We start from the raw sequence: 6308 nt of genomic DNA, 5'->3' as shown, positions 1-6308 counted from the left end.
ATTTCAGGATGATGTGTTGGCTATAAACTCAAAAACTACACTGATATCAATTCTATAAACAGCAAATATGAATGTAACTTATTTAAGCCTATTAATTCACATTTTGAAAAAGCACCTTCATTTTTTAAAGCTGAGTACTATCAATGGTTCTTGAAAGTCTATTGTGGACATGATATACTGAGTCCAACTAGTGGGAGGCTTGAGGGTGAATTTACGTGACCATCCAATTCAGTCTCATTTAGAGTTAAAAATCAAACTGTGTTAACGAAAGAAGTTACAGGGGCATCTGGGTGGCTCAGTCGGTTAAGTGTCTGCCTTCGGCTCAGGTCATGATCCTGGGGTCCTGGGATCAAGCCCCACGGTGGGCTCCCTGCCCAGTCTGCTTCTCCCTCTCCCTGTGTCCCTCCCCCTGCGTGTGCTCTCTCTCTCTCTCTCTTTCACATACACATACCCTTCTTTTAAAGAAGCACAAAATATCAAAGTTCACCAGAATTCTGAACGTCACAGTTTGTACCGCACTGAATGACAGGAGCTTTAGCATTTGACATGACAAAGTCACTTTCAGTAAAATATTTTGTCCCTTCTGGGTCAAGGTGAGGGAGAACGGGAAGAAGAAGTTTCCCCCAACCACACTCTCGAGTCAAGAGGTACCCAGACAAATGTGGGTGTGCGTGCTACAAAGCCGCCCTTTGCGGGGCAGCGGTAGGCGACTGCTGATCGCCATCCCGAAGTCCTTGTCAAGAGAGGGTCTCGGGGATGCAGTGCCCACTCCAGCTCCAGGATGGTTTGTTGAAGACGGGCCCTGCATCAGCAATTGTCTTTTCTCTCTGCCCAGTCCTGCCAAGACCTGTTGGTAATTTCCTTTTCTCTCTGTCCAGTGCTGCCAAGATTCCAACTCTATTTTTGCTTTGAAAATCTTTCACAGCTTCTAGAAGCTGCCTGAGTTCCTGGGCTCCGTGGTCCCCTTTCTCCATCTTCACGGCCAGCGACGCCGCATCTCCCTGATCCTGCTGCTGCGGCCATGTCTCTCCCTGAACTTTGTCGTGTTCTTATTTTTGTAATCACTCACCGGTGGAAGGACATCTGTGTTGTTTCCAGTTTGGGGCTATTATGAATAAAGCCGCTATGAACATTCATGGCTAGGTTTGCGTGTGTGTGAACATAAGTCTTCACTTCTCTGGGAGAAATGCCAAGGAGCGCAATTGCTACATCATATGGTGGCTGCCAAACTGTTTTCCAAAGTAGCGGTACCACTTTATATTCCGACCAGCAGTGTGATCCAGTTCTGTGTTCCTGCCAGCATGTCGTGTTGTCACTATTTTTTAATTTTTAGCTATTCTGATAGATATGGTGTGATATCTTACTGTGGGTTTAATTTGCATTTCCCTAATGGCCAATAATGTTGAACATCTTTTTATGTGCCTATTTGCAGTCTGTATATTCTCTTCAGTGAAATGTGTCTTCATGTCTTTTACCCATATTCTAATTGGATATTTTGCTGTTGAGTTTGGAGAACTTTTCCTACATTCTAGATGCTAGTTTTTGTTCAGATATGTGGTTTGCAAATATTTTGTCCCAGTAGCTTTTTTCCCCTCTTTCTTTAATTATTTATTTATTTTATTTAGAGGGTGAGCATGTGAGCAGGGGGAGGGGCAGAGGGAGAGAGAGAGAGAGAAGCAGACTCCCGCTGAGGGCTGAACCTGAAGTGGGGCTCGATCTCATGACCCTGATATCATTACATGAGCCCAATTCAAGAGTCCGTCGCTTTACCCACTGAGCCACCCAGGCGCTCCAGCTTTTTTTTTTTTCCCCCCTTAATAAGGCCTTTAGCAGAGTGAATGTTTTTAATTTTGATGCCTTCTGATTTATCAATTTTTCCTTTTATGGATTGTGCTTTTCCTTCATGTGTAAGAACTCTCATAGATCCCATAGATTTTCTCCTATATATTTGTCCTAAAAATTTTATAGTTTTACATTTAAGTCCATCATCCATTTTTGTATAATTTTATAATTTGTTCATTACTAAAAAAAAAAGTTGATTTTTGTATAAAGTATGAGACTTAACATGTCTTGTTTACTTTCCCTATATATTTAGTCTTCAAACTGGGTAGACTGAATCTTCTTTATTCTTTTTCAATTTGCTTTAATTATTCTAGTTCCTTTGCCTTCCCATATAAATTTTAGAATAATCTTGTCTATGTCTACCAAAAACATCTTGCGGAAGTTTTGATAGGAATTTTGTAAACCTATATGGTAATTTTGAGAAAACTGAGATCTTTCCTATGAGTCTTCCAGTCCGTCATTATAACTTTCATTTATTTAAATCTTCTTTCACTTCTTTCTCATCTTTCCAGTATACAAGTCCTGCACTTATTTTGTTAGATTTACACCTACTTTCATTTATTTGAATGATTGTAAATGATATTATATTTTTAATTTCAATGTCCATGTATTCATTGCTGGTATGTAGAAATACAATTGATTTCTGTGTTTCTGTTGTGTCCTGCAAGCTTGCTGACCTCACCTCTTATTTCTACGACTTCTTTTGTAGGTTTCTTGGGACTTTCTACAGACAATCATGTCATCGGCAAATAGGGAACGTTTTATTTCTTCATTTCTGATCTGAGTACCTTTTTTTCTTTTCTTCACTTATCACACTGGCTAGAACTTCCAGCACTGTGTTCGTGAAAGTAGTGAGAATGGACATACTTGCTGCAGTCCTGAGCATTCTTTCACCTTTAAGCAAAATATTATCCTTCGGTTTTTTGGTAAATGTTATTTATCAAGTTGAGAAAGTTTCTTTCTATTACTATTTTTCTGAGTTTTTTAAATCATGAAATGGTGTTTAATTTTGTCAATATTTTTTCTTCATTAGTTGATATGAACATACGATTTTTCTTCTTTAGTCTTTGTATGTCTTTAGGCAGATTACACTGATTGATTTTTGAATATTGAAGCAGTCTTGAATCCCTGAAATAAATCTCATTTAATCATGGTGTATAATTCCTTTTATATATTACTGAATTCTATTTGCTAATCTTTTGTTAAGGATTTTTACATCTGTATCCGTGAGGGAAACTGGTCTGCACTTTTTTGGTACTGTCTTTGTCTAGTTTTGGGATCGTGGTAATGTTAGCTTCTGAAATAAATTGGGAAGTCTTCTATTTTCTGGTAAAGATTGTGTAGAATTTGTGTTGCTTCTTATTCAAACTTCTGTTAGATTTTCTGGCAAAAACATATGGGCCTGGAGATTTCTTTTTTGATAGTTTTAAAATTATGAGTTCAGTTTCCTCAATAGTTTTAAGGTTATTCAAGTGATCTATTTAATATTGGGTAGGTTGTGGTAATTGTGTTTTTCAACTAATTTCAACTAAGTTGTCACGTAACTATTTGTATTCACAGCATTCATAATAGTGTTGTTCACAGCATTCTCTTATTATCCTTTTGATTTCTGCAGAGTCTCAGTAATGTCCCGTGTTTCATTCCTGATATTAGTAATTTGTGTCTTCTTCCTTTTTTTTCCTCTGTCAGTCTTGCTAGAGATTTGTCAGTTTTATTGATTTTTTTTTTGGAAAAGAATCAGCTCTTTATTTCCCTGATTTTCTCTATTGTTTTTCTGCTTTCAGTTTTATTGATTTATGCTCTTATCATTTTTATTTCCTTCCTTCTGCCTCCTTTGGATTTATTTTGTTCTTTTTGTTCTAGATGCTTGAGAGAGGAGCTTAGATGATTAATTTGAGACTTTTTCTCTTTTCTAATGTGTTCATTTAGTCTATAAAGTTCCCTCTTGCCATTGCTTTAGATGTTTCTCACAAGTTTTATGTTACATTTCATTTCCATTCAGTTCAGTATATTTTTAAATTTCCCTTGAGACTTCCCTATTGACCCATTGATTATTTAGAATGTTGTTTAGTTTTCAACTGCTTGGATTTTCATGTTATTGATTTTTAGTTCTTTCTTTTCCTATTTTTGATTTTCTAGTTTCTTTCTGTTATTAATATCTAGTTTGATTCTATTGTGGTGGTAGAATATGCTATTATTTTGTTTCTTTTAAATTTGTTGAGGTTTGTTTGATGCCTCATGTTGTGGTATACCTTGGCATATGTTCTGAGGGCACTTCAGGAGAATGTGTATTCTGCTTGGTGGTGTCATTCATTCTCCATCCATCCATCCATCCATCCATCCATCCATCCATTTAGTTAGTTAGTTAGTTAGTTTATAGAACTTCCTTAATTCTTTCAGGGTAGATCTAATGGTGACCAATTCTCTTAGTTTTCCTTCACCTGAGAATGTCTTAACTTCCTCCTCATTCCTGAAGGATATTTTCACTTGCTATAATATTCTCAGTTAATGGTTCTTTCTTTCAGCACTTGAAAATATTAGGTCATTTACTTCTGGTCTTAATGTTTTCTGATTAGAAATTTGGTTTAATTAAAATTGTTTTCTCTTTAGAAATATGGTGTTGTTTCTTGCTGCTTCCAAGATTTTTTGTTTTTAGTTTTTGGAAGTTTGACTATACTATGTCGTAATGTGGATTTCCTTGATTATCCTGTTTGGGGTTTGCTTAGCTTTGGGGGGAGTTTTCAGGCATTATTTCTATGAGTACTTTTTTAGCCCTGCCCTTTCTTCTTCTTTCAAGACTCTAGTGATACAATTGTTAGGTCCTTTTTTTTTATAGTTTTACACATTTCTGAGATTTTTTTCTGTTGATTTTTTTTCCCATTCTGTTTTCGTTCTTTTGTTCAGATTGGGTGATTTCTATTGTTCATTGACTGTTTTCTCTGTCTCCTCCATTCTACTTTAGAGCCCATCCACTGAGTTTTTTATTTGATAATGTATTTCTCAATTCTAAGACCTCCATTTGGTTTCACTTTATATCTTCCATTTCTTTGCTGAAATTTCCTATATTTTCACTTTTCCAAGCATGTTTCTAATTGTTTACTGAGTCATTTTATAACAGCTACTTTAAATCTTTGCCAGATAACTCTAACATCTGTGTCATCTTGCTGTTGTCCTCTATTGATTGTATTTTCTCATTCAAGTTGAGGTCTTTCTGATTCTTGATATATGTGAGTTTTGACGGAAACTTGTATATTGGGGCACTACATTGTGAGACTCTGGATGTTATTTAAATGCTATGTTTTCATAGGCCTGTTCAAACAACTTTTGAGCAGGGCAATGGGGTATAGCATCATTATTGCCAAATGGTAGTGGAAGTCCAGGTGTTGACTCAGCCTCTGTTAATACCCAGGGAGAGGGCTTCCTCATCACTCCTGAGTAGGGTGGGGTCCTGTCCCCGACAGTCTTTTGCTGATACTGCCCTGGTTGGGAGGGGCAAGGGAGCCTCGTTACTGCCTCTTACATGGGCTCCAGTGACACTGTTGGGGGTGGGTGGCCTCATTACCACTGAGCCATGGTGAGTATCCCGAGACTCCATGTCCTCCACTGCCATCACCCTGCTGGAGAGGAGTGGACTTGCCTTGTTACTGCTTCCCGGGGGTCCCCACGTAGAGTCCACTGGTACAGCTGCAGGGGGTGCCTCACACCTGCTGGCAGGGGTGAAAGTTCTGCCACCCTCCTCAGCCTTCTTTGACACTCTGGTAGGGGTTTGGGACCAGGGTGGAAATTTAGGTTCTCTGTCTACATTTGCTTGTGGGGGGTGAGAGTGTGGCCACAGTTTTTTCTGAGGTGTTTGGCTGAATTAGAGTGATTATTGTGTAAAAGTTTTCTGCCTTGCTAGGCTGCCCCGTTTATTTAGAGAGAGCAGGCATTGCTGGAGCTTTTTTGTTTGTGTCCCTTGCCATTTCAAGATTGTCCACTTTCTCAACTCCAAGTTTGGGATATATGAGTGTATTAGTTTGCTAGGGGTCATACAGCAAAATACTATGTATAAACTGGGTGGCTTAAATGACAGACTCAAAATTTTGGGTGCCTTATCCATCTAGCATAATATCTTCAATGAAGTAAATGCATATTTTCCAAAATGAAGCAATTACGTTTGGCCATTAAATCCTATATCTTCTTAAGTACTCATATTTTTAATATTAAAAATAGTGACATAACTGTATGTATGTTTCCCAAGCTCTGAGATGTTCTTGACTCGTGTTTGTTTTTTTAAACTACTGTGTTGAGATATGATTGACATACAAAGTGCTGTACATATTTAATGTATATAATTTGATGAATTTGAAGATAAGTATATGTCCATGAAACCATCATCACAACCTATGTCATAAACATATTTGCTTCCAAAAGTTTTCTCCCATCTTATCACTCTTTTTTTTTTTTTAAGATTTTATTTATTTATT

General features: G+C 37.4%; 1 pseudogene; it reads right to left on the bottom strand.

The window, feature by feature from the left end:
• Positions 1 to 476: 476 nt before the first annotated feature.
• LOC109491103 lies at positions 477 to 808 on the bottom strand (annotated as a pseudogene).
• Positions 809 to 6308: the final 5500 nt, after the last annotated feature.

Source organism: Ailuropoda melanoleuca, unplaced genomic scaffold (genome assembly GCF_002007445.2).
Source record: "Ailuropoda melanoleuca isolate Jingjing unplaced genomic scaffold, ASM200744v2 unplaced-scaffold73468, whole genome shotgun sequence".
Lineage (NCBI taxonomy): Eukaryota > Metazoa > Chordata > Mammalia > Carnivora > Ursidae > Ailuropoda > Ailuropoda melanoleuca.
This window is presented reverse-complemented; position numbering and strand designations above follow the sequence as displayed.